General features: G+C 39.1%; 1 non-coding gene across 1 annotated transcript; it reads right to left on the bottom strand.

The window, feature by feature from the left end:
• Window positions 1-10,815: 10,815 nt before the first annotated feature.
• On the bottom strand, window positions 10,816-10,896 carry TRNAL-AAG (transfer RNA leucine (anticodon AAG)). The gene has a single exon. It is a non-coding gene; the product is annotated as a tRNA-Leu (tRNA).
• Window positions 10,897-12,596: the final 1,700 nt, after the last annotated feature.

Raw genomic sequence — 12,596 nt, 5'->3', positions numbered from 1 at the left:
TTGGGTGTTCATTCGCTGTATTCCATCCCCCTCATGGTTGCCTTATTTGACTTATATTGCTGAGGAACCCCCGCAGCATGTGTTGTCACCCCGATGAAAATATTCTTAGATTAGGTCCCTTGTGTTAGTTATTTTAGGGACGTAAAGTGAGAATAACAGGAATGGGTAACTGGGTTATTGTTGGTTGATAATAATTAATTTAATTATTTATTGTGGGTTGAAAACCCTATATGCTCACCAGGCTCCCAAGCCTGACCCACTCAGTTTTATTTGTATTACAGGAAGTGGCGTAAGAGCGTAAGATGGATGAACCATCAAGTTGTTTTGTTTACAAGTCTGTATATGTAAATATTTGTTGAATGACGTGTAATGTTATCGTTTATGCTTGTTGGTCTATATCGGAACATGACACCCCGAGTTTTGATTATATAATGAAAAACACATTTCTTTCATGAAATGCTTTGGTAAACATTGTTTTATCATGTTTGTTTTTGGGAACAAATTCCGCAACTCTTTCAAATCAAAAGGATTTACTCTGAATTTATTTTAAAAGCATAAATGAAAATCGGTCTTTTCTGGCCGAGATTTTGGGGATGTCACAGTTGGTATCAGAGCATTAGTTTAAGCGAACTAGGAATTTTTAGGATTTCTAGACTTAAACTTAGAATGCTAAGTGAAATTTTGAGATGTGTGTCTGTTATATTTTAGACACAAGCACTAGTTTATTTTAGGAAAGATGCCTAAAATGCTTTTATGTGCTAAATGTTATATGTTGCCATATATGATATTAATTGTTCGGATCTATGGTCTGTTGCCGACCGGATCTAGAAACCTTATGTGTGTAGGATTCTAAGCGTACATCTACGATATTAGAACTAGCATGTAAACGTTTCGGAGTGATAAGGATGATTTGAATATCTATCGTGAATAAGGATCTAATTTCACCTTATTCGGTGTGTAGATAAAAAATGGTGAGAACAAGAAGTGGAGTTGGAAATGCTGACGAAAACAGAAATCAACCACCAGTGATTGAGCAAAGACCTGTCATAGCAGCAGCACCTGAGCCGATAACAATGGTCGGTGTACAATTGATGATTCAGACGATGTTGGATCGTCAAATGGATGAAACTAGACGGTTGCTTCAAAAAAATCATGAAGAACTGTCAATTCGTGTGGAAGAGCCTGAATTAAATGAAGGGCACTCGGAAGGTGGAAACTTTAGTGGGTCTGTTGGTCCAGCCAATCCACCGATAGTTAGGCAAGACAACCGTGATGGAAGGAATGATGGAATGGGATGCAAGTACAAGGACTTTTTGACTTGCAAACCATCGACCTTCAACGGAAAGGAGGATCCGATTGGGGTTATGGATTGGATCTCCGAAATGGAGCTAGCCTTCATGACGTGTGGCTGCAGAGGTAAGTTGCAAACTATCTATGCCGTGCGTCAATTCCGAGGTGGAGCCGTTCGTTGGTGGAACACTCTAGGGAAGACTTTGAGCCCAAATGAGCCACTGCAATTGTCATGGGTAGAGTTCTTGGTGCAGTTTAAGCGCAAGTTCTGCTCGGCTCAAAATCCGTTGGAGTTAGAGAACAAGTTCCTAACATTGACTAAAGGCAGCATGTCAGTTGATGAATACACCAATAACTTCACCGATAAGATGGAGTTTGCCTTGCGTATCGTTCCAGACGAGCTGACAAAGGTGGACCGGTATGCGAAGGGACTCCCATGGGAGTACGAGGTGCCAGTACGTCAGGCACATACTTTAGAGGCAGCTATCTGGGCTGCCAAGTCTGTTGAGAACATGATAAAGGGGAGAACCACCAACAAGGTTGAGGTTGGTGAGAAGAGGAAGTTTGAGGGAACATCTGGTTCCGGTAAGAAAAGCAAATTTTCGAAATCTGATTCGAAAAGGTTTGGTGGGGGAAAAGGAGGAGAAGTGAAGTGGTGTGATAAGTGTAAGAAAAAGCACTTCGGGAAATGTAGCGAGGATGTAACTTGCTACAAGTGTGGAAAGGTTGGACATTTTGCCAATGAATGTCCGAACAACAAAAGGATGTGTTTTGGTTGTAATGAAGAGGGGCACATTTTGAAAGACTGTCCGAAGAAGAAGGAGGCAGCTAAGCCCAACATTCCACCAAAGCCGAAGGCAAGAGCATTCCAGATGACACTGGAAGCTGCTAAGGATGAAGCTGATGTCGCTTCAGGTACCTTTCTCGTTAACAATTTGCCTGCCCAAATTTTATTTGATTCTGGAGCCAACTACTCCTTTATATCGCATGAATTTGGTAGAAAACTAGCTTTTCCTGTTGATAGACTAGATAATGCTTTATTAGTCGAAGTTGCAAGTGGCAACTTTGTACCTGTTAGCCATCGTATGAAAAACATCTTAATCGGCTTGAATGAGAATAAGTTCCACGAGGAATTATTGCCTATCGAACTTAATGGTTTCGACATCGTGTTGGGAATGGATTGGCTCAGTGTCAATGATGCCGAAATTTTGTGCAAAAAGAAGATAGTTAAAGTAAACCCGCCTGGAAAAGATTCGTTTATGGTGTATGGGGACAAACTCCGAGTAAATTCTGGAATCATCTCCCTAATGAAAGCCAGAAAGTGTTTGACCAAGGGATGTACATCATATTTAGCATTCGTGATTGATGCTAAGAAGGAAAAGAAGGTGATGCAGAGTATTCCTGTGGTGTGTGATTATCCGGAAGTATTTCCCGAAGATCTTCCTGGATTACCGCCTGATAGACAAGTGGAGTTCAGAATCGACTTGTTACCAGGAACAACGTCAATTGCAAATGCACCTTATCGATTAGCACCGACAGAGATGAAGGAGCTAATGATGCAACTTCAGGAGTTGTTGGACAAAGGTTTCATTAGACCTAGTTCATCAGCCTGGGGAGCTCCGGTGTTATTCGTGAAGAAGAAAGATGGAAGTATGAGAATGTGCATTGATTACAGAGAGCTGAATAAGGCAACAATAAAGAATAGATATCCGTTGCCGAGGATTGATGACCTATTTGATCAATTGCAAGGTTCGAGCTATTTCTCGAAGATCGATCTTAGGTCAGGATATCATCAGTTGAAAGTAAGAGAGCAGGATATAGAGAAGACTGCATTCAGAACTAGATATGGACACTATGAGTTCTTGGTTATGTCGTTTGGACTAACCAATGCTCCGGCAGCATTCATGGATTTAATGAATAGGTTTTGTAATCCGTTCCTTGATAAATCTGTGATAGTGTTCATTGACGACATTCTGATTTACTCAAAAAGCCAGGAGGAGCATGGCAGACACTTGCGAGAAGTGTTAGAAGTCATGAAAAAGGAGAAGCTGTATGCTAAGTTCTCCAAATGTGATTTTTGGATTCGTGAAGTCCAATTCTTGGGTCACGTGGTCAACCAAGAAGGGATAATAGTTGATCCAGCAAAGATTGAAGCTGTAATGAAGTGGGAACAACCGAAAAGTCCCACGGAGATTCGAAGCTTTTTAGGATTAGTTGGATATTACCGAAGGTTTATCCAAGGCTTTTCTTCGATCGCTACTCCATTGACAGTTTTGACCCACAAAGGAGCTGCTTATGCTTGGAGTGAGAAGCATAAAGAAGCATTCGAGAAGCTAAAGAAGAAACTATGCGAGGCACCGATACTTTCTCTACCCGATGGAGTTGAAGACTTCGCTGTTTATAGCGATGCGTCTGGGTTTGGATTGGGTTGTGTTTTAACCCAAATAGAAAAGGTGATAGCATATGCATCTCGACAGCTGAAAGAGCATGAAAAGAACTACCCGACTCATGATTTGGAGTTGGCAGCGGTAGTTTTCGCTCTGAAAATATGGAGGCATTACCTCTATGGCACTAAGTGCAAACTTTTCATTGATCATAAGAGTATACAATATCTCTTTGATCAGAAGGAATTGAATATGAGGCAACGACGCTGGCTGGAATTACTCAAGGACTACGACTGTGAGATACTTTACCATCCCGATAAAGCTAATGTAGTTGCTGATGCTCTTAGTCGGAAAGTCAATCTTGAAAGAAAAAGGCCAAGAGCGTTGAGAATTGAAGTTGTCTCGACCATTGTGGAAAGTATAAAGAAAGCTCAAGAGGAAGCTTCTGAAAAGAATGACCGAAAGGAGGAACGTTTGGGCAAAACGTTGGTGTTCGGTGTAAACAGTCATGGATTGAAGGTGTTCCAAGATCGGATTTGGATACCTAAGATGGGAGGAATCAGAGATCTTCTGATGGAAGAAGCTCACAAGACCATGTACTCTATTCATCCGGGTAGCACTAAAATGTATAGGGACCTGAAACCCTACTACTGGTGGCCGACGATGAAGCTTGATATTGCAAAGTATGTGGCCGAGTGTGTGACTTGTGCGAGAGTCAAAACACAACATCAGAAACCGTATGGGAGTTTAGAACCTTTACCTGTGCCTATGGGTAAGTGGGAAGACATTGCGATGGATTTTGTCACTAAACTACCCAGAACAAAGAATGGTCACAACATGATTTGGGTGGTCGTTGATCGATTCACTAAGAGTGTGCATTTCATAGCAGCCAGGGAGAAATGGTCTATGGAAAAGCTTGCGAATTCTTATGTGAAGGAAATTGTGAGACTTCACGGTGTTCCGCTAACAATTGTGTCGAATCGTGATAGTCGTTTCACCTCAAGGTTTTGGAAATGTCTACAAGAGGAAATGGGTACAGAGTTATGTTTAAGTACAGCTTACCATCCGCAGACTGATGGTCAGAGTGAAAGAACGATACAAACACTTGAAGATATGCTGAGAGCATGTACCTTGGAATTCCTAGGTAATTGGGATGAACATTTACCGTTGGTAGAATTTTCCTATAACAATAGTTTTCACTCGAGCATTAAGATGGCACCTTACCAAGCTTTGTATGGACAAAAGTGTCGTACGCCGTCTTGTTGGCTTGAGGCTGGGGAAAAGCAGTTTATGGGACCGGAGATGGTTCATCAAACTGCTGAAAAGTTGAAAATAATTAGGGAAAGAATGTTAGCAGCTCAAGATCGTCAAAAGAGCTATGCTGACAAAAAGCGAAGACCGATGACTTTTGAAGTTGGGGATTCGGTTTTGCTTAAAGTCTCATCGTGAAAGGGACTTATAAGATTTGGTAAAAAAGGAAAGTTGAGTCCAAGGTTTATTGGACCGTTTAAAGTTCTTCAGAGAATTGGGAACCAAGCTTACAAGCTCGAACTACCAGAAGAACTGAATGGAATTCACAACACTTTTCATGTGTGTTATTTGAGGAAGTTCACGGGAGAAGTTCCCGATATAATTCCAATTTATGAGTTGAGAATCGATGAGAACAAAAGGTTGATTGAAGAACCAAAGGCAATTTTTGACCGAAAGACTAAGAAGTTGCGACGCAAGATGGTCGAGTTAGTGCTTGTCCGATGGAAACACACGAATGGGCCAAATCTCACCTGGGAGACGGAGAGTGACATAAGGAGTCGCTATCCGCATTTGTTTGTTGATGTGTGATTCCGAGGACGGAATCATTCTAAGATGGAGAGAATTGTAACGCCTGTGTTTTCGGGCTTGCCATTTTTAGCAATGTAATGGTCTAGGTTAACCTTTGTAACCCGTTTTGAAATAATAAGATTGTATTATTTGAGTATTATGTGTTTTGTGCTTAATTGCTTAATTATGTGGTTTGATTAATTAAGAATAAAAATAAGCGTCAAAATTTAAGTGTAAAATAAACTTGATATCTTTAGATAATGTTGTAGTAGTTGAAACAAGGTTTCCGAAGATATAAAGAATGCCGAAATCCGAGTTATAACAAGGAAGTTATGACCTGTCGAAGTTTCGCGACAGAACCGGCAACGCTGAATAACGTAAAAAGTGAAATTTATGTTAGAGCGATATTTAGCCTTAGTGACCTAAACGAGAATTGAAGATCTCGTTGTTAGTATCAAAGCGATAAAAAGTTAGGCGAGAACGGACATCAAACGAAGAAGTTATGAATTTATAACGAAATTTTCTGTCCCGGCCTATTAAAAATAATTAATAAAAATAAAGTCAAAATTAGCCAACGGAGTCTAAACGAAAGTTGTAGAGCGTAGTCTCACCTTTCCGTGGATATAAAGAACGTCGAGAACGGAGTTCGTATGAAGAAGATATGAATTTCCGAAGTTTATTAATTAATTTGTATTTATTTTTAAATCAAAATTCGGAAGCATTATCCGAAGGCGAGTCACATATCTGATCCGACTTACGCGCCGCGTAAGTGAGTACGCCCCGCGTACATCCAAAGTGTCGACACTTCGGATGACGCATGCAATGACGCATTTCGGAAGCAGTACGCGCTGCGTATTGCTGTACGCCCCGCGTAACTCGGGCTTCCAGCCTCTATAAAAAGGATCCGAAGGCAGCCTTAGTTCCTTTACAAATCCCATCCTTCTCTCTAGTCTTTTGCCTCGTTTTGCGTGCTGTTTGTACCCCGAAGCCCCGGTAATATTCCCGAGTCCCGAAGCGAGTCCCGAGATCCCGAAGATCCCGAGAAGTGCGGTTTCCGAGCCGAAGCTCTGCCCGCGAGAAGTTCAATTTTCGTAGAGATCTTCCAGATCTGCGGAGGATTACTACTTCTGCGAGTCGTAGTGCTGTCCGATCATCTTTTCATAAACGCAATAATAATACAAGTATGGTTCGAGTGTATTAAGTTTATTGTCGTTTATACGTGTGAATGCGTTGTTACTTTCTTCTAACGTATAATTATGAAGTATTTTATACGAGATACGTGTTATGTGTATATTTTGTTGTTATGTGTGTGAATGTATATTCACTTTCTTCTGTCTTACAGATCTGATTATTTCTATATGAATTACGTGTTATGTGTGTGTGCCTCATCCGTTATATGGAAAATGTATTGATCAAGCATGCTATACAGGTTTTGAAAATATGTATAAAAATGTATGTTTTTATCTACTAATATGTTGGGTAGAACATGGGTAGATAGTTGGTGTGTAATAAACAGATGAGAGGCCTCGTTGTTGTTTTGATCCAGTCATCTAGCGGAATTTAGATGACGACCACAGACTTTTCTAGACAGTCTTGTGGAACGCTATCAGGCTCATAACCTGTAGATGTTAATGAACTTGGGTGTTCATTCGCTATATTCCATCCCCCTCATGGTTGCCTTATTTGACTTATATTGCTGAGGAACCCCCGCAGCATGTGTTGTCACCCCGATGAAAATATTCTTAGATTAGGTCCCTTGTGTTAGTTATTTTAGGGACGTAAAGTGAGAATAACGGGAATGGGTAACTGGGTTATTGTTGGTTGATAATAATTAATTTAATTATTTATTGTGGGTTGAAAACCCTATATGCTCACCAGGCTCCCAAGCCTGACCCACTCAGTTTTATTTGTATTACAGGAAGTGGCGTAAGGGCGTAAGATGGATGAACCATCAAGTTGTTTTGTTTACAAGTCTGTATATGTAAATATTTGTTGAATGACGTGTAATGTTATCGTTTATGCTTGTTGGTCTATATCGGAACATGACACCCCGACTTTTGATTATATAATGAAAAACACATTTCTTTTATGAAATGCTTTGGTAAACATTGTTTTATCATGTTTGTTTTTGGGAACAAATTCCGCAACTCTTTCAAATCAAAAGGATTTACTCTGAATTTATTTTAAAAGCATAAATGAAAATCGATCTTTTCTGGCCGAGATTTTGGGGATGTTACACAAATGAAGGATAATGAGTCCCTCATGACCTACTTACAGAAAATGCAAAGGTTTGTGGATTGCTTAAAGAAACTGAATGTTGACTTTCCTGAGGAGTTAGCAATAGATATCATTTTGCACTCCTTACCTTCATGTTATGATCAATTTAGAATGACATACCACATGAATAAGGAAGAAGTTACACTTAGTAAACTTCAAGGACTCTTAAAGACTGCAGAAAGTAGTCTTAAGGGTAAGTCGGGTGTTACTACTCCTCCTACTCCTACTGCGGCCAATGTCTTAACAATTGGGCATGGCAAAGGTAATAAGAGAAAGAACCCTTCTAAGGGAACCAAGGGTAAGACCCTTGAAGGCTCCTCTTCAAGCAAAACTAATAAAGGTATTATCACTCCTTCTGCTAACCCTAACGAGGCTGAATGCTTCTATTGCCATGAAAAGTTGCACTGGAAGCGAAATTGCCCTAAATACCAGCAATATCTTAAGGATGGGAAAGTAAAACCCAACCATGCAGGTATATACACTATATTGTCTAATAACTCACCTCATTCTACGTCTTGGGTCCTTGATACAGGTTGTGGAATTCACATATGTTCTGATTTTCAAGGACTGATAAGAAGTGAGGATTTGGAGAATGGAAAGATAAACCTAATCATGGCGAATAGGAAAGTTTCACATGTCACCAAGATTGGAGTTTATTCCTTGCTACTAGATAGTGGGTTTAGATTAGACTGGAATAAATGTTGTTATTCACTAGAAATGGCAAGAAATGTTATTTCCTTTCATGCATTGTATAAACAAGGTTTCACCTTTTATTTTAATAATAAAAGTGATGGTATTGATGCTTTCTATAATAGTGTTCTTTATTTTAAAACATTACCTTGTGATGGTGTGTATGAAACTGCATCTTTTGTAGATAACTTAGGAAATAATGTATTGTGTATCGATTCTTCCACTAGCTTAGATAAAGCATTTTTATGGCATTGTCGTCTTGGACATGTAAACAAGAAACACATAGACCAACTCCAAAAGGATGGAGTCTTGGAATCATTCGACCTAAATTCGGATGATAGTTGTGAATCTTGTCTACTTGGAAAAATGAAAAAGTCACCTTTTACTGGCACTTGTGTTAGGGGTGAAGGTTTGTTAGATCTCATACACACAAATGTGTGTGGACCCTTTAGAACCACCACTAGAGATGCTAAATGCTTTTATGTGACTTTTATTGATGATTTTAGGAGATATGTATATGTCTACTTAATCTAAAATAAGTCGTAAACCTTTGATAAATTCAAAGAGTTTAAGCAAGAAGTGGAGAATCAGTTGGGTAGGAACATTAAGATGCTTCGATCCGATCGAGGTGGTGAGTATCTTAGTAACGAGTTCCTTGACTATCTTAAGGAATGTGAGATAGTCTCACAATTGACACCTCCCATAACACCACAGTTGAATGGTGTAGCTGAGAGGCACAATCGAACCTTGTTGGACATGGTTCGTTCCATGATGAGTCGAGTTTCGCTACCAATCTCATTTTGGGGGTATGCCTTAGAGACTGCCGCCCATATCTTTAATCTAGTCCCTACAAAGAAGGTTGCCAAAACACCTCACGGGATGTGGACTGGAAAAGTTCCAAATCTATACCACATCAAGGTTTGGGGTTGTGAGATTTTCGTGAGACGCGAGACTCACGACAAGCTCGAACCTCGAAGTGAGAGGTGTATTTTCATCGGCTATCCACATACATCTTTTGGTTATATCTTCTACAGACCCAGTGACAATGTGCTCTTTGTAGCAAGAAGATGAGTCTTTCGAGAGAGAGAGAAAACTCATAAGCCAAGGAGACAATGGGAGGCAAGTTGACCTTGAAGAAATTCAAGAGTCAAGCGGTGAAGGAACATCAAACCCTAGCCCTCAACCTGAGGAGGAAACTACTATTGAGCTGACTGAAGATTCCATACCTCTTAGGTGTTCCACCAGAGCTAGGAATGCACCTGAGCATTATTATGGTTTCCATTATTATGGTGGGGGTAGTGGCGGTGATGACAGAGACAATGGTGGGTGGCGGTGATGGTGGTGGTGGCGGAAGTGGTGGTGATGGTGACAGTATCAACTAGTAGTGACAGCGACGGTGGTGATGGTGCTGGTGGTGGCAGTGGCGGTGGTGGTAGCGGCGATGGCAATGGTGGTGGTGGCAGTGTTGGTGGGTGATGGCATTGGTAGTGGCGGTGTTAGCGGCAATGGTGGTGGTGGTACTGGTGGTTGGTGGCAGTGACAACGGTGGTAACAACGATGATGGTAGTGATGGTGGCGTCGCAAGCAGTGGCGGTGGGTGGCGGCGGCAGTAGTGATGGTGGATGGTGGTGGCGACGGCGGTGGTGGTGGTAGTGGTGGTCGATGGCAATGACAGCGGTGGTTGTGGTGGTGGTCGGTGGGGCGGCAACGATAGAGGTGATAGTGGCGGTGGTGGTGGTGGTCAGTGATTGTGGTGGTAGGTTTTCTGATAAGTACAATGTGTATTTTTGTAATATGCTACTTTCCTTGATGAGAAGAAATGTTTTCCATCCAGTCTTGAAAGGAATTCACTTTCCTCCATATGGTGGAAAGTTCATTTCATTTAGGAATCATTTTCCCTCCTCTAACTCCAACCAAACGCATGAATTTGAAGGAATTAGAATCATTTTTTTTTGAATTTCATTCATTTTCTGTCAACCAAACGCACCCTAATACTAAATAATATTTCATTTTTTTTTTTGTTACCGTTGGACTTCAATCACTTCATTGCGGATTTTATTATTCTTGTTAAATTTTGAATTAGTGTTTTGTTTTGGCATTTACTATTACTCTAACCGAAATGTATTTTACTAATGTGATAAGATATAGTACAAGAAAAACATTAAGCAAAATCATTGTTTCCATTCACTTATCGTATGATTAAAATAGTTTTTTTTTATTACCAATTTATAGTTAAAGTTTAAAAAGCAAGGAAAACATATTGAACCAAACAAGATTCTACTTTCAATTTGTGACAGACCTTAGAGATTATGTAAAGGAAAACGGGCAAGTTTGAAGAAAGTTCGAAAAAAAAAGTTGTTGACAGTGGGATTTGAACCCACGCCCTTTCGGACCAGAACCTTAATCTGGCGCCTTAGACCAACTCGGCCATGTCAACTTTGCTTAATTTTAGCGAATTGAATACTATAACATATTATAACTAAGGAAAAATTGTTTTTACTAATAGTCGAACGTGTTGGGTTGAATTGACCGGTTGGTGTCTGTTTGGTAATTTAATATGTTATATATATATATATATATATATATATATATATATATATATATATAAAAGAACCCCTTAATTTTAGATGGTCATAAACATCTAAAATTAGAGGTTCTTAACTTTTTTTGGTTCTCATTTTAACATTTACCTATATATATAGTGGTGGGTCCAGCCCGAAAGTCAAGTGGGATGCACAGTTGACCATTGACCATCCGTTGACCGTTGACCATCCCGAAAATAGTCCGATAATGGTTACCCCAAAATCGATTTCGAAAACATCCGTTGTGATTACCCGGGAATGCATAAACGAGTATATTTCATGTTGAAGTGAAGCAACTCTTTACGTTAACCGTTTTAGCATATACAGTAGCTATGAAGCAATGTTATTATAATCTTTATTCGACAAAACACCTAAAAAGATTGGATCCTAGGATACGATTATGAGAATTAAAAAGCAAATACTTTTAATAAACAATAAATCCCAAATAAATTTGCAAATATACAACAAACCTTTACCGAAATGGATAAAATTTATTTGCTCTTAAGAGCAAAACATATTTTCTAGAATAGGAAGAGAGACACTCAAATTGTTTACTTAACTTGTTCTACTTAAGACTAACTATTAAGGTTCCAACCAACCCATATCATACATTTATCATTTCAAAACCCATTTAACACAAATCAATCGGTCAAGAGTATCAAATCAAAGAAAAATCAGTTCATAAAGCAAAAACTAGTTCATAAATCAGAATATCATAAACAAAAGCAGAATAAACATTTTTCAGTTTTAAAATGGAACCCAACATCAATTTCAAAATATCAAACCCATTTATGAAAATTGAACACAAAATCAGGGGAATAAATTTACAACTTTCAGGAGACTACGGTGGGTCGTGTGCGGCGGCAGATGGTGTCGGTCAACCGGTGGTGAGCGTGACCAACGTCAGGAATCAGTCCATCAAGCCTCCGCGGTGCTGCAATGGCATTGTTCAGATGTGCTAAGTTTCCGACGACTGTTGGTTGTGGATTTGGAGTGCTAATTTAATATCTATTTCTAGTTCTTGTTAATTGGTATGCTAGGTCAAATTTTAAAAGAAAAAAACGGGAGAGAAGAATCAGAAGAGAGAAGTGAAATGTTGGAAGTCAGTGGCGACCAATGGTTAAATTAAACTTCGTTTTTATTTTTTTTATATATATTCCTGGTGGGTCTCATTTTTAAGTGGGGGCCATCCACCTCACTCCTTCCTTCCGAACTAAATCCGCATATATATATATATATATATATATATATATATATATATATATATATATATATATATATATATATATAATAATAATAATAATAAAAAAGAACTATATTATTACAATAGTTAGATGTTTTCTTTATATAAAATGCTTTAAAAGATTTTGAGTATATGTATGACGTTCAAGTCGTTGCTAATCCAAACATTGCTCATGCATATTTAATCCATACAACTATAATAAATTTTAAAGATAAATACAATTCTTAAAAACGTTTAACTTTACAAAATTGAAATGTAATACGTGAAGAAAATAATTTAATTATCAAATTCATAAGATTTACATAGACATTG

Source organism: Lactuca saligna, chromosome 5, assembly GCF_052625555.1.
Source record: "Lactuca saligna cultivar CGN05327 chromosome 5, ASM5262555v1, whole genome shotgun sequence".
NCBI classification, from domain to species: domain Eukaryota; kingdom Viridiplantae; phylum Streptophyta; class Magnoliopsida; order Asterales; family Asteraceae; genus Lactuca; species Lactuca saligna.
This window is presented reverse-complemented; position numbering and strand designations above follow the sequence as displayed.